This window comes from Heliconius melpomene, chromosome 3 (assembly GCF_056956725.1).
Source record: "Heliconius melpomene rosina isolate 202511_hmr_F chromosome 3, ASM5695672v1, whole genome shotgun sequence".
In the NCBI taxonomy this organism is placed as follows: Eukaryota; Metazoa; Arthropoda; class Insecta; order Lepidoptera; family Nymphalidae; genus Heliconius; species Heliconius melpomene.
Window position 1 is genome coordinate 7,508,233 of NC_140391.1, and position 16,132 is coordinate 7,524,364.

General features: G+C 32.4%; 1 protein-coding gene across 3 annotated transcripts in view; it reads left to right on the forward strand.

Moving 5' to 3' along the window:
• Positions 1 to 16,132, forward strand: part of LOC146540009 (homeotic protein antennapedia-like) — a 156,232-nt gene that overhangs the window by 37,888 nt on the left and 102,212 nt on the right. The window contains exon 1 of one of the 3 annotated variants that reach the window (XM_085207629.1): positions 6,050 to 6,290. The exons of the other annotated variants lie outside the window; for them this stretch is intronic. The gene's annotated coding sequence lies outside the window, so the exon portion shown is untranslated. Of the gene's footprint in view, positions 1 to 6,049; positions 6,291 to 16,132 lie in introns of those variants that run through there. 3 annotated transcript variants of the gene reach the window in all.

The following is a 16,132-nucleotide window of genomic DNA, read 5'->3' on the forward strand; positions in this document are numbered from 1 at the left end:
AATAGATTGGATGTGAAGAGAATTTCTAATACCTGCTGTTAGTCAAATGACGTTAGATATACGAGATAGGAACTTTCCTATTTTAATTTCGACCTGCGGTTGGATGTTGTATCGACACCTTCTTTAATGAATTATTAATTGAATTTATTGAATCTGTTTAAAATAAATTTTATTTAATATTGATTATTCATCACTCGCGGCTTCGCCCGCTAGAAATACGTAATTTTTAATTTAATAATCTATATTACTTTAATTTTAAAATAATAATAATATTATGATTTTAAAAAACAATGTCTACCTTACCAAGGAAAGCTTCAGCTAATTCAAAAAATACAAATAAACCTATTGAAATAAATAAACATTACATTTTAAAGGAAGTTTAACTTAAGCCATAATACAATAATGAAAACTTCTATTTAATGAGACTAGTGTGAACAAGCGCACAGACAAACATAAAATAAAAATAAAAAATCTTTCTATAACGTTGTTAAATGCTATCATTATATCTTATATACAAGTTCTTCTTCTTTACGTTCTTCGATCCGTTGCGATTTTATTATAACTATATAGGTATATTGTCTATATCACCCTTTTTAACCCATTGTACTTAAATGACATTTCTGATTTCTGAAGAGGAAGACGTCAAAACGACTTGAGACCACGTGTCATTGCCATACATATCATTCAAAGCGATGTAATAATAAATAATACAGTTTCGCGTATTCCCACGTCGTACGTACGTACGTACCGGACATGCCTCTCAAAGTGCCAACGTATCCCACTCATTCATTGTCCATTGGAAACTGCCAAGATTACCTCACTTGGCTATTGAAAGCGTTTTTGTTTCTCTATCTCTCTTTTTTTTCATTTTTATTGAAATATTTTTAAACGGGTTTTGTTGATTATTCTGATGCTTAGATTATGTCTGTAGCGCAGTGACTTGACTCTACTATACATATCTGGATATGTATAGTAGAGTCAAGTAGTAGGTTCGATTTATAAATGTTATAGATAAAAATGCAACTCAGTATTAAATTCTTTTTTCTACTTTTTTATGTGATGAGTGAATGTTTCAATTATTCATTAATGAAGTAGAATAGATGTACAAGCCAGATTATTTATTCAACTCTTTTATAAAACTTTATTTGTTATAATATTTAAAGGAGTTATTTGTCTATAAAAGCTATTTTCGAACGTTTTAACAAAAAAGTAACGTGAACGTTACAAATACTATACTCTATAAAGGATTAACACATTTTAATTCTGTATTGATAAAAATAAATAGTTAATAATTAATAATTTTATTGAATAACAATTTAGATAATAGAGTTTCCTTTAATTATTCCAAATATTTAATAACATTTTTTCATATTTCACATTCCATTATTATTACCTATAGCAAATCAATATAATAAAAGGCTTACATAAAACCGTTACAGCATTTTATAGAAACAATTTTATTCCGCACACACGAACCATAATCTAGAAGGCAAGTCACAAGCTGTCCTCCTATTAGCTTTGGATTTCAAGTAGGCCTGGGTTGTCCAGTCCTCCGAAGGTATACATCCACTCAACACATGAATGAGAACGCTATCGAGCACAGACCAACTGACAGATGCATTCGTTCCCATATAGGTTAGAAAACACAAGTGCCGAGAATGTCACGTGGGATACACTTGTATAGCAACGTCTCTCTCTCTATCTCTATATGATTCGATACAAGAAAATAAATACATCATACCGTATCGGAGTTTTTAAATTACAATCGTGACTCCCCTGTACACGTTGAAAGCTTACGGCGATGTTTTATTTAAAGTAAAGCGCGAGTGTCGTAAATCATTAGCTGTCTGTTAGTTCGATTGTTCGATTACGTTTAAAAAATGATCCGTATAAGAATATAAGCCTAATTGCGCTTGCGCAGGTGTCGATAACGTTAAAAAAATATATTTCTTACGATATAAGATGCTGTTAATATTATATGATCGACATTAAACCATAATAATAAAAGTAAATTAAGATGTAAATATAAAATGATCGACATTAAACCATAAGTTAATAAAAGAAAATTAAGATGTTAATATAAAATGGTGTGCAATTAATCTCATTTGCACCGACTCTGTCATTTACATTGGAATTAGGTATGACCGGTAACGAGTGGAACAAGAAAACATTTTTCGTAAAAAATCTCGTTCGTAAATCAGATTCAGCGAAGTGCAAAAGCAGACGCGAAAACAATCGCTTATTAATGTACCGTCAGCAAAACACCGCAGGAATTGAAATGATAATATCAACGTTCATGCATTAGAGGCACGTACTTCAGAATCATAAAGGATTCATAAGGATTACTATACTAGCGAATCTTTTTAATACTTCTTTAATATAAAATAATACAATTTATTACTTTTAACTTTTAATATTAGATAGGAAAAGTTATTAATAAAAACCGAATATAATTATATAAATACAAACGCTACCTCGGTTGATGAAAAAAAAATCGATATTTAATAATTGTATCGAGTTCAATCTTAATGTCTTCATCAATAACGTATAATTTATGTACAGCACGACCGGTACAAGACGAAATTGCGGCCGCCGGCTCCCCTTTGTAATCAGTGCAGAATTATAAAGCCATTGCAACACCGCGGGCACCGTACCCTGAGTTATTAAGAAAGTTATATCTCAATGAAGTTATTCGACGAGCGATACCAACGGGTTGCTATATTCTTTGAAATCGTTCATTAATCGATTAAATACAATTAAATATTTAATTGTATGTCTTGGTGCATCGGCACAAGGGTGTGGCTGTAACGTGACGGTTGTGGGTTCGATCCCCGCTCGAGGAAGTGCAATATTTATTTACGTTTATATTTCCATTTCTTCGCTCTGGTGTCGAGGCAAAAACGCGGCGTTGAGCCCTGCCCCTCAACACGCAATGCCTCTAAAATTCGGCAGAAAGTGGGAAACGGAGTGTTTTAACACTAGGTTCCCTCTGCCTACCCTGCTGTGTGCGGGATACAGCGTGAAGCTGATTTTTAAAAAAAAAATAATTGTCAAGATATAAACAAGATATAATTACCTAATTTTCTATTGTATTACGTCAATATCCCCATTTTAAATGTAATTATACTTGACAATACATACATATAAAACACCCACTAATCCCAATGAAAGATTGTTAAAACAGTTTTAATAGACGTAGAATATATTTACACGGACTCTATAGATTGATGCGTATCATTAACCAACAGTTCGGCTATGCCTCTTGTTTACAAGAGATAAACGATCGAGCACTTGAGATTTTCGGTGGCTATTTTAAACGGCCTCTTTTATTAGTTTTAAAAAAGCCCGTTAAGATTAGAGCGTTCGAGGGTTAGGAGCTTATTGGTATTTGAAATATTAGGTGGGAGGAATGGCACTCCTGAAGTATTAATAGCTGTATTATGGAGTGAAGCTATCGGTACATGTGTTACAAGATTATCGTATTTAAATTTACAATGTGATTTGGGCTTTTTTTTTATTTTGACTCCATCTTAGAAAATTATATTTAATGTTTTGTTTTATTTCTTTTATTTTAATAATAGTGACTAAATATTTAAATAGAATTAATAAAATATACTTTTGTCTCGTATAGTTTATCATTATCTCAAGCACATAAGGGATTTTATACAGATTTCTTTATTATTTACAGAAATAACTAAAACTGTCGTATATTTACTGTTAAGTTAAAGGTGACGCCAATACCAGCTATAAATATCGTAATTCACGCGTAGATATTGACACCAAAAAACTTGTTTTATAATAAATATTAACGTCGTCAAGTTTATTGCATCGTTAATACCGATGTACTTTATCTTAATAATGTATAAACACCCTGATCTCTTGATAGTATAGTAACTTCACTCTATATCCCACATATATTATTGAAGGCAGAGGGAACCTAGTGTTAAAACACTACGTTCATCACTTTTCGCCGAATCTTCGAACCCCCTAGCCGTCCCGTTTACAAGAACACGCTTGTGTCGCTGAGTCAAGGCAGCCTCATAGGAGGTACCTATTGTAGCACTTACTTACGCACTTATACAAAAATATTTTTTAAAATAACATGTTTTCAATAAATTACCAAAACATTTATTACTAGAGCAATAGTACCAATACAAATCGTCGATATCACCTATTTAATGTCAACTCTACGCCGATGACGTCAATCGAAATTTCGACTTACGCAGATAGTGTTAATGAATGTCAAATTCCTTAATGTTCAAAAATTCCTCTCACTAAAATGCTAATAAATCACTATAAATAAAAATAAAAATAATGTTTGCACTTACGCACAATTATATCAATTTAAAGATAAAATACCCATTTAGCTGAAGTATGTTAATAGCATTGTTCTTATTTTCACGTGCATCTTCATCCCAACGCCGAGCGCCGTACGAAGCAAAAAAGCGAATCGCTTTAAAACATTTCTCTTACTCCCGCAGTTTGTCATTTCGCACACCCTTATCGATACACCGCGAGATAGCCCCGTGTTTATGTCGCTTAAATTAAATTGCTTGTGTTGATTATCGTGACATTTCTTTTTATATAGGTACCCTCAATAACCGTCGAACGAGGTCCCTTTTGCGAAGTGCAATACATCTCGTCCGTCCGTCCGTTTGTCCGCAGTCGTTTATTTAGTTGTTTTGACCATAACTCACAAGTCTATCGTTGCAGAACGAAATCGATTCCGCCAAAACGAAGATATATCGGTCAATAACAACTAAAAGAATCGAGACGCCCACCAAGGAACTGGTTGAGCCTAATAAAATTATATTCTCATAAAAATCAATACAAACACCATAACATTCTATAAGGCCGACACGGTTTAACTTAACATCTTCATTAACCTCCGCACGACCTCTCGATTGCGGGAACCCGATGCAATTTTCAAATCGAATCGAGGCGAGTCGAGTTTTAGTCGACTCGGTAATTTGCTCGGGTCCCGATTTGTCGGCTGGGACCAGTATTCTGAGAGCGGACGATATTTTCTATGCCGATTCGAAAGGCAATTTTCGATGTTGAACGATTGGCGCATTTGCCGGCTTAGGTGCAGGTTTCACGATGTATATAATTGAGGCTTTGGGGCAGATTGTAATTTTAAAATTACATCTATTGAGTGCCTCACCTTTTATATATGCTACGGTTGATACCTAGTGCTTAAGTTGGTTGCGTTTAAATATGAATGCATATATTTGAATAAAAACGTTTTTGTATTTATATATTAAAATTATTTATTTGTTATGCTGTATTAGTTAAATTAAATAAAACTGAAATCGTCTTCACTATTACATTGGTAATTGGCTCTACATTTAAAGTATAGTTATAATTAGACCCATTCAACAATTTTAAAGTAGAAAAAAAAGTTTAATTTTCCGTAACCATATCTTTTGACGGCAATGATTGCACAACCTGTATCCCGACTATGGTTATTCGTACCGAATGATTTACGACTTAGGGCTAGTTAATTGTATTCTCCTAAAAAAAAACGTTATGCATTATCTCAAAGGCCGACAGGTAAGAAATCTTGCTTTTCAAATATTATTACTCATCGCATTCAATTTGGGAGCGGACGAGCTACGAGAGCTATATCACCACCTACTCGGTATCCCGCGGTTCACGGTGCTGCGGTCCCCCAAACTTTGGATAAAAGCGACTGACATTCATCTATCCGTCTCCCTCTTTAGTTCGCTCTACGACACCGTTAGACTATCGCCGTCTCGCACCCCACTAAAATAGACTTTGCCCAAGCGCACTACTCGTGTCAAAACTTTTGTATAGTAATGGTTTACGAAATTTTCCCCTACCTCGTGACTTTTTTGTACAGTCGAGTTCGTGTGTTGGGGTCGTAGAGTTGTGTAGAAAAAAATAATAGCTCTCTCTCTCTCTCTTTATATATATATAATAAATGATGTTTATTATGGAATAGATTTTAGTGCACCGCGCGGCAGATGCCTTCTCGCTAGGTGCGTACTGTTATTGTATGGACAACAGTGTCAGTTGTAAATAAGGATTTGTATAGACCAAACGTATCGAACAAGTGAATGCGTAGATTTATTACACTTATTATTAATATATATATATATAATAAATTAAAAATTTTTACAAATAAATTAATTTATAGTGATCTAATAAGAACCTTAATAGAACACATGTTCAACATTCTGTGATAAAGAAGAATATATAGTGAATAAGTGTCATCATTAATTTTATTAAGTGCGACACTAAAGGTTATATAAGGATTTATTGTAATTGTAAGTATTTTATACCTATATATTTTTGTATAGTTTTTTTATTGATTTAAGAATGTTTAGAAGGAGCAAAATTTAAATATGAATGCTCTATTATATTATCTAATACTTTATTTTTTTTAAGTGTAAAATTTTCCGCACGTTACTATCGTACTAACCTGTTACATTGACATATGTTCTGCAATTGACATTATGGTGTGTAGATTACATTTTATTTAGACAATGCATTAAAATTTTGACCTACTGGGACTGGAACCCGCGCTTTTTAGAAACCTTTATATTCCACATGGTACAAGCTCGAGATCCACTGTATGGAATAGCACTTAATTAATGTTAAATAATTTAAATCAAAATTATTCCCATTTTAAAAGTTTGCATCGTTTTCTCAACAATTCTCAGGAATATTTTTATTATTTGTTAGACATATAAGGCAACCCGTATGCCGTTCTTTTCGTTCTTTAAATATTACTAATATTACAAAATAGGAAATAAACAAAAAATCTGGCGGCCGAGAGACCAACTCCTTAGAGATCGAGCTGGAATGTATCGAGATAAAAGATGTCATCCAGAAACTTCAACCTTAAGGCAAAATCGAACTTATAAAATAATATTTAACTCTGCAAGAAAATTTAACTCTACGGTTTTGTTAATAGAATATGATATTCTTTATCGAACATTTAGCAGTCGCTTTAGGTTTTTTCCAACAAAAGTTCCGACCAAACTTTTGACCTACCGTTTGGAATTCATAAAATCAAACTCGCATTCAATATGTAGCGTCATTCCCCGAAAAGGGGTTTGTTATTTCTAACTTATTTGTACTTATGTCTCAATTTATATATGTATAACTATAATATAATATCTTTATTAGTTAACCATTAATTAAGATGATAGCCTAAATATACTCGTATATTTTTATCATAAAATTAATTTGGTTTCTCAACAGTGGGTTGTCTATTGAAAAGTTGATAAGTATTAAAAATAGTAATTGAAAACTTAGAAAGAAACTAGCATAAAAGAATAATTTTAAAAGAAAAGTTGTGGTGTCGATTAATACAGTGCAAGTTTTGCGCATACCTACATGAATTTAAATTAACATAATGCTTACCATTCTAACAATTAAATTTTTATATTAGATAAATAAACATAATTAATATGAATAAATTCTATAAACATATACTTTTAAAACAAAATAAACAAAACGTATAATAGAATTACCTATATATAAAAATGTTAAAAACAAAACAATATTCGCGGTGGCTGAACTGAATACAGTGCTTTTATCACTTAGGTATTTTTGTCAGCGACTTCCTCAGATAGCGAAGGCTTTCTCAGGCGAGGAAATGAAATTCTTATCGTTCCACGGTAGAAAGAAGCTCGCTGCTTTCAGTTATCCGCACAGGAAATATATGGGGGGAGGACTCGCAATAACCAACATTTGATTGCTAAAACGAATCACGGAAAATCTCTCGTTCAATCTAAATAATGTATCCTGGTATATATTTTAGCTTAAGAGCTAAGGTATTATATAAAATGTATTCGATATATTTTTAACAAAATAAAATATTATTCCAGTAGGGGCGCAGGTACGCAAACCTAAGACTGTAACGACAGGTTGGGGATTCGATGAATATTTTTATTTTCTCGATCTGTTAACGAAGCAAATCGTGGCGCCTATATGTGAAACCAAAGTGTCTTAATGGGAACGGAGCATATTAATACTGGGTTCCCATGTTCCCTCTGGGTACCAGCGTGAATCTAAAAAAATACAAAATATATTATGACATATAATTTAATTTAATTGTGACATAAGATTAAATTTAATTATTAATACTATTCACAAATATTTTGTTATTTATTTAGTAGCTTACTCGGATAAAATTCACATTTTTTATATAATTCAGTCGATATGTATTCACTTATCGTAATCGTAGTCGCTGTAATAACCATATCTACAAAAGAGTATCGCACTGTAACTTTTACTTTAAAATATTAATATAACTGTATTAATATTATGCATATTCACGACATGGTTTAATGTAGGAAATCACAAAACGCGTTTAAAAACTTTCAACAGCATGTCCCCTTTTTCATTCTGACGCTACACAAAATTTACGAGCGGACCGCGCGCGGGCATTGCGTGCTTGATGATTCTAAAAATGTGTCAAACTTTTTACAAACTTCTTTCATTTAGCTGCGTCCGGCCTTCCACTATAGCCTTGTGGGTAATTTTTTTTTCTATTGTTTATTTTTTAGTTGGCTATTGAAATGTCTTCGAGATAAGAGATTTTGAGTTCCGTAAAAACTGGACACCGAATGGGATAATGAAATTTCTCCTTTCTCTGAACTGTCTATTGTGTAAGTGCATTTTTTTCTCTTTTTATTTTAACAGTCACAGCTTGACTTCATTTGCTATTGACAATAAAAATGAAGATAATAAAATTTCGAATCTTCAATATAAGTACAATAGAATGTTATTTGCGTAATTACTGAAACAACGAATACCTTATTACGGAACAAGGCAAGCCTCTTTCTATGAAGATAATATTCAAATTACTATTGAAATATTCACCCATTTTTATTTATCAGCGAGCACAAGGCCTATTTTGCATAATCGGTTTATTTTAAAATAAACTGTCCCTCTGAGGCGGTTGGTCGCCGATCCTAAACCGGTTGAGGAATTACCCTTATCCTCCTCAACTCGCGGGTGCGTCCTGTAAGCGATGAACATTATTAGGTTTTATACGATATTCCTGATATTGCTATTTTATTTGACAGAACAATGTTAGCGAGTTTAATTCATCGACGTATTTAATTTGGTTGGATAATATTCGGCTTTATATGTTTAATAAATAGCACAGTTAGTATTATAAACAAAATATATTTACAACGTAGAAACTTTTTTTTTCTAAAATGCAAAATAAAAACTGATGCATAAATATATACAGGAAATATTCGAAAATTTAAAACGTAAATTATGTTGAGATGACTCATATCATTAAGTTATTCATAATAATCTAAAATATACAAAAGAGGACGGTATGTGGGTATATTTGTAAACTTGAAATAGATAATAATATTTCACAGACAGACGCTCCACACCTAACAAAAAAAATACAATTTAGTTTCTTTATTTTTATTATGTAAAACGCAAGCATGGCCATTTGATTTCACATTTGACACCGCACAATTCTCTAGACATGTTTATGTGGTTGTACACCAATAAACTTCTAAAAATTACAACCATCAAATGAATAGCAAAATAAAAAAATACATGATGCCATAAAGTAAACATGTCGAATTGGACAAGCCAGAAACGGAAAATGGTACCCACCTAAGCATCTTATGCTAATTACGCAATATACAAAACGCTCTAAGACATTCGACCCGTGGTCTTATTCGAATTTCAAATTTACAGATGCGTAGGCGCAGAAGAATTTGGTGGTATTTAAAAAGATTAAAATCAGTATGGGACATGAGTAGGAAGGCTTAGATTTATTGTTTCTATTTCTAATATATATTTCGCCGTCCATATCAGAGTGGATGTCTAATTAGAGCTAAGGGGGAAACCGTTAGCACACTTTGAGAATAAGTGACTAAATCACACCGACAGGTAGAGTCGCTCAGTTAATTGGGCATAACGTTCAAAAGTGACATTAGTTAGCATCTACTTATATAACACTGTCAATTAAAATTAAAAAATTGCCGCCATCAAGATCTAAAATTAAATAATTAAGTTTCCCTGAAATTATGATGTTTTGAATCATATTTTAGTGTGAAGATGAAATTCTTATTATAGAAGTTCCAAAAAACTGCATCGGCCATACCTGCGTCGCCATTTATAATCGAAATATAAGGGTGGGTATATAGCGAGCACAGCTGCCCGCCTGTGAGCTGACAGCTTTTAGATTAGGACCCCTTCCCCCGGCCGCGCCCCCATATTGAGTGTTGCCCCGTTCTTAATTAGTAACGGTTACCCAAATCGCGTTTTAATTCTTTGCTTTATAAAAACATAAATTTCATACATCATTTAAAAATATAAAGGCCCTCGTGGCGCGGGGGTTTAAGGGTATGACTATAACGCGATGATTGTGGGTTCGATCCACATTCGAGGGTACGAATGATTATTTATTAATATTTTCATTTATTCGCTCTGGCACCAAGGCACAAAACCCGGCGTTGAATTCCTCCTCCTACTCCTCCTATCCTGCTGTGAATGCAATAAATATAGTGTTGTAAATATAGCGATTTATTTTATTTAAAAATATGAAAAGTCAAATGAAAAAAAAAACTAAAACGAAAATAAAATTCATTTATTTAATTTTATTGGTACACTGTTTAATATTTATAGCAATAAATCGGTTCAATATAGAGTTACAAGTAACAAGAACATTCGGACGTTCAGAAATCTTTCATCTCGTCGGCGTGGTTGCGCAGTTATTCATTGTTGTATGTATGTCTTGTTCTTTTTTGTCCGGTTTCGGGCGCGCCGCTCGCGCTCGCCCAGCACTAGTTTCTTGGCCCAACCCTAATTTTAATGGCTGCTCACCGTAACATCCGGGTAAGCTTGTATGGAATAGCACTTTTTTGAAATTTTAACAATCTTATACATTTTTTACACTGTAAACGTTTTTTTTTAATATAAATAATTTTTACAACATTAAAATTAATTTAATTATCATATCCATTTACATGTATTTACATGAACGAGCTTAAAACAGTTTTACGATTATATCATAAATATCAAAACCTCAATACAGAGTGTAAAATTTATTATGCACTAAACGGACCTCGGTGGAGCAAGTAGCGCGAAGTGTTAATAGTTTATTTTTTGCTCTCTTCATAATGATCAATCAACATGCAATACGAGCTCGTATCCAGTTTTTAGAAATATCTAGCCAGTCTTAGTTCGTGTCAATGCGAATTATAACACTAGAAGCGTAACTAATTGCTGTAATTAAACTGCAATAAATCAGTCATTTATGGCCTGGCTATGCTCCATCGTTATTCCTTGCTCTTTGCCCACCTCTGAGGGGTTGGATAAATGTATACAATGCTGAAAAGAAACTTTTGAATACCATTATACTGTGCACGGCTCCGTATCCTTACTTTTTTAGTTTCTTCAATATATTAATAATTTATAGTATAGAATAATTGTTTACAGCATTTATTTAGCAGTCAGTATATATTAAACGTAACGGAAAATGACTTATTATCTTAATAAGTAGGTATACCTATACTTAATTTTCAAATTTCAAAGATCTAGGATAATATAGATCAGCCATAACTCAGACGAGATGTACTGTGTGTGCGCTTTATGCGCATAAATTATTATTATTACGCGCCAAGATATAATAATATTTATAAATTATTATCTTTTCAATTACACAGCCAGTAAAACATATGCGGTACTTAAATAAACCACTTAAATTGAATGCAAGCACAGAATCTCTGGAGATAGCCTCTAAATGAATATATCCATTCGTGTCGGTCCCATACAGATTCATACAAAGTATAAGCAATTGATGCACTCTCGGGCAACCCTTCCGCGCAAGCTGATGCATGAGTTACGAGAGTGTGGGACTCCCTCTCCCATGTTGGATCGATAGACGGTTTTTGTTATATACAAGCCGTAATTGCTGAAAAGTTTTCACGCCGTAGCGCCGGTCACGCTTATTTTATTACTATGAAATTGAATTATTTATGACGCCATGCACGACGGAGCGACCATTGTCCGCTCATGGCGGGACACCGCCGCTGAATTTTAATATTAAAATTATGTATTTTTGGGTTATCCGCGGAATTGCGAGATTAGTATCGGGGTGCCGCGCTCGTCACGAAATGACGTATCTGAAGGCTTACTGCGTCCGCTCTAAGCCTGCACGGAGATTTATGTATATCCAATCCCGGTCCTAATCCCGCTTCTGCCCGGGTCAATCCGAGCCCGGGAAAGGTTTTCCCGGTTATTTTCCGTGGAACTTTTAATCCCGCCGAATACCGACATACATCATAGAGGATTAAGAGGTTTAAATTGGAAGTTACCGACGTCCAAAATAAATTTAAATCGGCCGGCAGTCCGTATTGTGATATCCGTGCCGATGCTAAATGGGAAACGATATTATCCGGTAAGTAAATCTTGCGGTAGGCTTTAGCTAAGCGTGGCGGTTTCATTTTGTAAACAATATGTTTTTGTTAAAATACTTGAAATCCAATCAAAATCCACGAATTAGAATATAGAGGAAAAATGGAGAATATAGTAAATTTTATTAAATTAATACACATTATATGCTTTTCTGAAAAATAACATCCCTTTGTAACATAACAACCCTGTAATAGCGAAATGAAATTAAAAGGTATCAATAAGGGCGCAGTAAATCATACGAAATCTCTGGTTTGGCGAATCCCCGACCCTCTGGAGTGGACTTCGGTAACACCTGACCAAAAGTTGATTTATAGTACGGATCGATATTAATATGTATGTATCATATTGCATGCATATGTAAATATACGTACGTACCAACTTTTATGTAAGCATATGCTATATTTATTGGAAGGTTAGACAAAATTAACTTAAATTGCTTAGTTTTGTATTAAAACTTTAGTTCTTTTACGATGTTACCAAAATCGTTTAATGACTATAGAACTGAAGACATTTAAGTAATAGACTTTTGTAATATATCAATAGATATTTATCTACTACGGAAATAAATTTGTATAAATAAATTACGTGCACCCAAATAGATAGGCAGGTATGTTATTTCAACCAAGTTAAGGCTGTACCTATTAAATTTGATTATTATATGTATAAATAATAATAATAATAGATTTGTATGCGTTATTTTCTTTAACTTTCCATATAAGTATTTTAGGTGCTTAGATAACCAAACTATTTCAATTTCGAGAACACATTCACCTACTTAAAAAGACAAATTTGCAATTATTCTACTTAAAATGAAAAAAAAAATCTTTAAAACTCATTTATTTCTAAACGGTTGATGAAATGCATCATATTCATATCTTACTTATAGATAAAAAGACGATAAACCACGGTCCGTTACTTGGGTTACTTATGATTGAAATAAAGGAGAAGTAGGTAAAGACCTACTTATATCATATATTACATTCTCTTTTCTATGCAATTGTACTAATTAAGGAAGCTTTTTGCCTCTGTCTTTGCTTTTGCTTGAATGTATTTTATTACTGGGGAAGGAAATTTTTTTTGTAATTTACTACTTTGTATTCATTAACGGTCTTAGATCTTACGATTTTATGTTTAAAAAATCTTTCTGCCTATTCTTATTATATGGAAAATAATCAAAATTAGATTAGTTATTTTATCATTAAAAAAATAAAATAACTGCTATTTAGCAAGAATATCTATTTTTCAATAATAAAATTTTAAAAAAACCATCAAAATTCTTTAGCTAGGTTATCTAGATTAATAATAAGTTTAATTTCAGAATAGCATTTTATTCATTATATTATATCTTTACAAAATATAATGACAAAATGAAAATTAAAAACATTCAATCAGTATCAAAAACGATTAATTTCATGTAAAAGCAATAACATTAAAATTTAGCTATTAAGGCCTTTTACGACATATGATAAGCACGTGGTTATTCAAATTTAAATGGCGTTTAAGAAATTAATCAAGGATTAAGTTAAGAACGCTGTAGGACGTTTAAGAGAAGGGTTGCGAGAAGGGGTGATAGCGACGAATTGCTATCCTAATTTTTCCTATAGATTCTTATCTGACATATTGCAATAAATAAATTAATAATATTAATGTAGATAGAGTTCAGTTGTGGCGTAGAGACACAAAGTGTGTTTGTAAACGCTCGCTTTTGCTTTTCGCTTCGCTCTGAAGTCGAGCCAAAGCGCAGCGTTGAGTTCCGCCATTCAACACGCAATGCCTTCAGAATTAGTCAGAAAATGGGGAACGGAGTGTCTTAACACTAGGTTCCCTCTGAATGCCCTGACACTAAAAATAAAAACTAAATGTAGATATAGTATTTAGCGTTGGAATTATTTATTAATTGTATTTAAATTTAAATTATCGGCAAAAAATATCAACGAACAAAAAACTACTTTACACATAGGTAATATGCGTATATACTACTACATAATTTAATTTAATTTATCAGTTTATTGACTTTTCTAATCTATCCATACATTTTGTAAGGTTTACATGCGACATAGATAATAAATATAACTAATTTATTCATTTATTAGGTATCTTACCTATTGAATTTGCGACTATTTTTAAGTAGGTATTTTATATTTTTTTTATATCCCAACCCAACGAAAATTGGACAAAAGTGGGGAACGGAGTGTTTTACACTAAATTCTCCTTATCTACTCCACTATGTAAGGCAGGCAAGACAAAGCTCTCTTTGTAATAAACTCATATATAAATTTCACATAAAATAACTTAATATATTTACGAAAGTACGAAACATTTCTAAAATATTCAACAAATTAATTATACAAAGCGATTGTAACAATTGTTATTTATAATACGAATTCTTACTATAAGTTTGTACATAAATATTTTTAGCTAGATTAATTGAAAACATTCCTAAAAGACCCCTTGACCGGTAAAGGGTCGAGTAACCCGCTATTTTATATACTAGCTACCTACAGTTGTATAGCCTTTTAGAGTTCTGCGGTGTAATTACTTAGTAATTAACGTTATTTGTGATTAAATTATTTCTTGTTAATAAATATGGGTAGGATTATTTTTTTTAACATATAAACGTCTGCAAATGTTTTTTTTTTCTGTATTCCACACATTGCAATGTAAGTGTTAAGTTACTCCGTTACATTTGAAAAATGTCTATTCCCGAGTTTCCGCCGAATTTTAGAGATAACTCAGTAAATTAATTTCACATAAAAAGATAAAAGAAATGAGAGCCTTGATTTATATTTTATATTTGTAAATGTATTTTAAATTAAATTATATTGAAATAATTTTAAATTTGAATAAATTAAATAGGAACAATTCAGTATAAAATTTGTTATATTTATTTGTTATCATAAGGAAAGAACATATAGAAAATGTTAAGTGCGTATGATTTCTTTTATTTTTACAAAATTAAAAGGTCGTTCACTTCATTTATTTAATAAAACACTACTTTTCTCACCAAGTTTCCCGAAAACACGCACCCATTTATTTATTTATCAAACTAATAGTATGTGTATTATGCGGATAAATTAAATAGGCCCACAATCTTACCTATGATCTGGGAACAAGGGTAAATGTCTATTGTCATTTTCCCGTTAAGTTTGCCCGTAATTACGTAGACGGTTTAACCTGACCAGATAAAGGAGAATGCATCTATCTATCTAATACCTCTAACCTCAAGTTGACTAACGATTAAATATTTAATTAATATTTAAGTTGAAGCCAGTCGTAAGGCAGGCGCGAGTGTGAAACAGGTAGTGGGTTCGATTCCCACTCCAGACAGTAATATAATTAATATTTTCATTTCTTCGCTCTGGTGTCGAGGCCTTGAGTATCACTCAACACCCAATGACCCCCGAATTCAGCGGAAAGTGGGGAGCGGAGTGTCTTAACACTAAGCCCACTCTACATAGCTACAATTATATTAATATTTAAGTAACACTAGGTGGGTGGGCCGCCATTGCGATAGTTGCGTCAATACGTCAATTACAGCTATGAATTATTAATGCCAGTCTGTTCGTGTTGTGATAAACATTTATAATGTAATCATCAACAAATATATACTCTTTATATAAATATCTTATTGTTCTTTAGAATTTTATTTAGAAAAAAATATAACTCTCCACTATAGTTCGTCTACTCGTCAATAGATGTCACTATT